This window comes from Echinops telfairi, unplaced genomic scaffold, assembly GCF_000313985.2.
Source record: "Echinops telfairi isolate 266 unplaced genomic scaffold, ASM31398v2 ScPeMD7_7412;HRSCAF=8450, whole genome shotgun sequence".
NCBI classification, from domain to species: Eukaryota; Metazoa; Chordata; class Mammalia; order Afrosoricida; family Tenrecidae; genus Echinops; species Echinops telfairi.
The window spans coordinates 2,716,473-2,720,301 of record NW_022111312.1 but is presented as its reverse complement, the minus strand read 5'-3'; the positions used below and the strand labels follow the sequence as shown (position 1 = coordinate 2,720,301).

The following is a 3,829-nucleotide window of genomic DNA, read 5'->3' as shown; positions in this document are numbered from 1 at the left end:
TGGCATACATTCCAACTCAAAGTACGCTTGTAGGACTGTAGGAGAGGGTAGAACTGCCCCTGTGAGTTTCTCAGACTAACTCTTGACGAGAGTGGAAAGCCTCATCTTTCTTCCTTGGAGCAGCTGGTGGATTCAAACCGCTGATCTCAAACTCTGTATAAAAATGTTAGGTTTGAGGATGGCTTTACCTGGTTCTTGCTTCTCTACCCTGAAAGAATTCACATGGCAGAAGCACAATTGTAAGTCCATGTAAAGTTTATGAGTGAAAAGGGAGTACAGTCTCAGTGCATTCTGTCTCTGAAAAGTGTGGAAGGTGAGAGGCCGGGACTAAAAATGGGCCAACGCTCTTAGAAAATAGAATTACCTTAATCAAACATCTGAATCCGGACACGAAATGTTTCAAAACAGAGTACTATTTTTCCGGGTTTAGTCTGGGTCACAGAAAGACCCTACTATGCCAGCAGAGCATCTATTATAAATTATATGTCATATTTTTCTTGCACCCTCACCAAATGTGCACAAAACCCAAGAACTCCCCTCACCCCCAAAATTAGGAAGTACCTGTGTCAAAAGCCAGAGCAGAACGTTAATTTTCAAAAGATTCTGAGTCATGCAAATCCTAGACATTAAAGGCCAATAGGACAGAAGGAACGAATAAACTCTTCACCCCTGACAAAACACACAGCAAGAGTTAATCAGACTTAATAAAGTTCCCAAAAGCCCTGAAACACGGGTCTGTAATTCCAAGAGCGCTTATTCCTGTCAAATCTCGAAGGGTCCAGGGAAATGTGCAAGACCAAGACGGTACCTTTTTTTCTGGCACTAAGTTTCCTAGTCTCTAGAGATCCCACCAGGAAAGACAGCTTCAGATTCCTAGTTTCCAACTATACCACTTGTTTTAGGCTTTGAAAGAGACCCCTGTCTCAAATGTAATTTAAGAACACTTATTAATCCTGAAAAGGGACAAAGATAACACAAAGACACATCATCCTGATGCGGAAGGCCATTAGCATGAGGTCCAAATGACATCCAAGGCTTCACCATTGGGAAGCTCAAGAAACAGGGTCTGGGCCAAAGGGAACTATCACAAATTAATGGTTAGTGACAGATTAATACATCACAGTTGTAATAGAGCTTGAATGTCTGAACACCTCATTTTGCAAAAGGCTATGGATGACAGTGACAGCCCAAAATCTATATGCAGAGCCCCTGCCTAAATTGGGCCTCCACTGAATTCTTTGTGACCATTATCCAAGGATGTAAGCCTTCAAGCCTAATGCCTTGTAAAGATGCCCTCCAGCCCAGGGAGGGGTAGTGTCTCTTAGGGGCTTACCTGGACCTTTACTTGATGGAAGTCAACCTTCTAGGGACGGTACAGGGGGGTCCCATAGTCATGAGTCATGCTCCATCAGTCTTCCTTGATTGGCTTGGTTCGCAGGCTCTGGACTAATCTTGTAAGCCCTTCTAGCTAGCAACGTAAGTGTCCCTATCGCGGTCCTGCTTCCTGTTGTGTTGCTGCTGTTGTCAGGGGCCATCCAGTCAGTTTCGCCCTATAGCGGCCCTCCGCACAACAGAACGAAGCACTCCCGGGTCCTGGGCCATCTTCACAGTGGTTCCTATACTTGAACCCACTGTTGCAGCCATTGTGTCCATCCATCGCATTGAGGTCTTCCTCTTTCTTGCTGCCCCTCCACTTGGCCAAGCATGATGTCCTTCTCCAGGGACTGGTCTCTCCTGACAACATGCCCCAAATATGTGAGACGAAGTCTCACCATCGTTGCCTCTAAGGAGCATTCTGGCCGTACTACTTCTGAGACAGATTTGTTTGCCCTTTTATTAATCCACGGTGCTTTCACTAACCTTCTCCAGCACCACAATTTGAATGCGTTGATTCTTCTTCAGTTTTCCTTATTCCATGGCCAACTCTCCCACTGTGAGAAAGAAATCCCAGAGGGCTCTTTCTTCAGCAGTTAAGGGAACAAAAGGCCAAACATTTCCCAGGAAGTCAGAGCATAAATTGCTAGCTGCTGTGACAATCACGAGAACTCAGGCACCTGGGGAATGGTACCAGGGGAAAACGGTTAATCAAGGGGGGCAGGGGCAGGGGAGGGAATCTGCCCGGCGCTAGAAACGTTAAGGAAAACCTTTAAAGAAGAAGTGGTTTCTTGACATTGAGTTATAATCCATACTGCCGGCTGCAATCCTTGATCTTCATTAGCAAGAGCTCATCGCTTGCAGCAAGCAAGGTTGTGTCATCTGCATATCGAAGGTTGTTAATAAGCCTGCTTCTGTATCTGTGATGCATTGATCTGCCACCAATCGAGAATTTATGACGCTTACATTTGTTCCGTGCCCTATTTATCTGGTGTCCTGACTTAATTCCTCCGATGCCATTTTGACCTCTTGCCAATGGCCTCCCTCGTCAGGAAGATGTGTCTGTGTCTGTTCCTTTTAAGACTTAAATGTGCTCCTTACACTATACTTGTGATCCGGGTCTCTTTTGTACCCTAAAACACAGTTACAGGTTGGACTACAGAAGCTGGAATGGGACTCTGGTTGGGTCCCCACACATTGTTAGATAGAAAGGTTTACAAGGCTGGTCAAGGACCTTCCAACCAAGACAGTCACCACGGGACTGATAGGGCATGACTCATGACTATGTGACCTCTGTACTGTCCCCATTTATATGGTGATCTCCATCAATGACACACTCAGCCAGGTCGCTAAGAAGGACTTCATTGTAACTAGTTCACCTCCAGCCATTGATTCCCCCCCACCCCCATTTTTCTTTTGAATCAGAATGCTCTGGCTGTATGCATACAGAGTAACTTCTCCTAATAAACCTTATGTTTCAATTACATCTAGTTTTGATTTCTTTTACTAAACTTTTAAAAGACTTCACTCTGGTTTTGGTGAAAGGTTCCCATAATTTCTACACATAGTGTTCCACCACTTGTCTGCCAGTTTGTCATATTGTGGTGACTCGTGTGTTGCTGTGATGCTAGAAGCTATGTTACCAGACTTTAAGATACCATCAGGGTCATCCAAAACCAGGTTCCAGCATTGACAGAGTATCACTTGAAATATTTCAACAAGCTGATAAAGCACTGGAGGTGCTCACTTGTCTATGCCAAGAAATTTGGAAGGCTGTTACCTGATAACTGACTGGGAGGGATGATATTTGTGCCCATTCCACATGTAAGTACATTTTTGCTAAAGATCCCTCAACGATGGCTGCAGCAGTACACCTATTGGAGCTGCCAGGCATTCAAGCTGGATTCAGAAGAGGACATGAGACAAAGGGATCTGATTTCTGATGTCAAGGAGATCTTGGCGAAAAGTAGAGAGTCCCAGAAAGAGGTTTACTTGTCTGAGAAGGATGAGGGCAATGAATGTACAAATGTGCTTTACACAATTGATGTGTGTATGGATTGTGATGAGTTGTATGAGCCCCCAATAAAATGATTTAAAAAAAGAGGTTTACTTGTGTTTTATTGACCATGAAAAGGCATTGGACTGTGTGGATCATAACATTATGGGTAACCTTGAGAAGAATGAGATTTCCAAGACACCTCCTCACTGTGCTCCTGGGGAAACTGTAATCAACCGGGAGGTGGTTGTTTGAACAGAACAAGGGAACACTGGTTTAAAATCAGGACAGGTGTGTGTCAGGCTTGTATCCTCTCACCACACTTATCCCATCAAGGAGATGGACAGACACACTGGCTGCAACAATGGGTTCAAACAGAACAAGGAACGTTAGGATGGTGCTCCATCAGGCAGTGTTCCTCCTACTGTACATTGGGTCCCTCTGCGTTGCAATGGACTT

The 3,829-nt window shown here is 44.8% G+C and overlaps 1 protein-coding gene across 2 annotated transcripts in view; it reads right to left on the bottom strand.

Annotated features, from left to right (window-relative positions):
* The window catches only part of TRAFD1 (TRAF-type zinc finger domain containing 1), a 57,056-nt gene that overhangs the window by 35,397 nt on the left and 17,830 nt on the right, over positions 1 to 3,829 (bottom strand). The window lies entirely within an intron of this gene.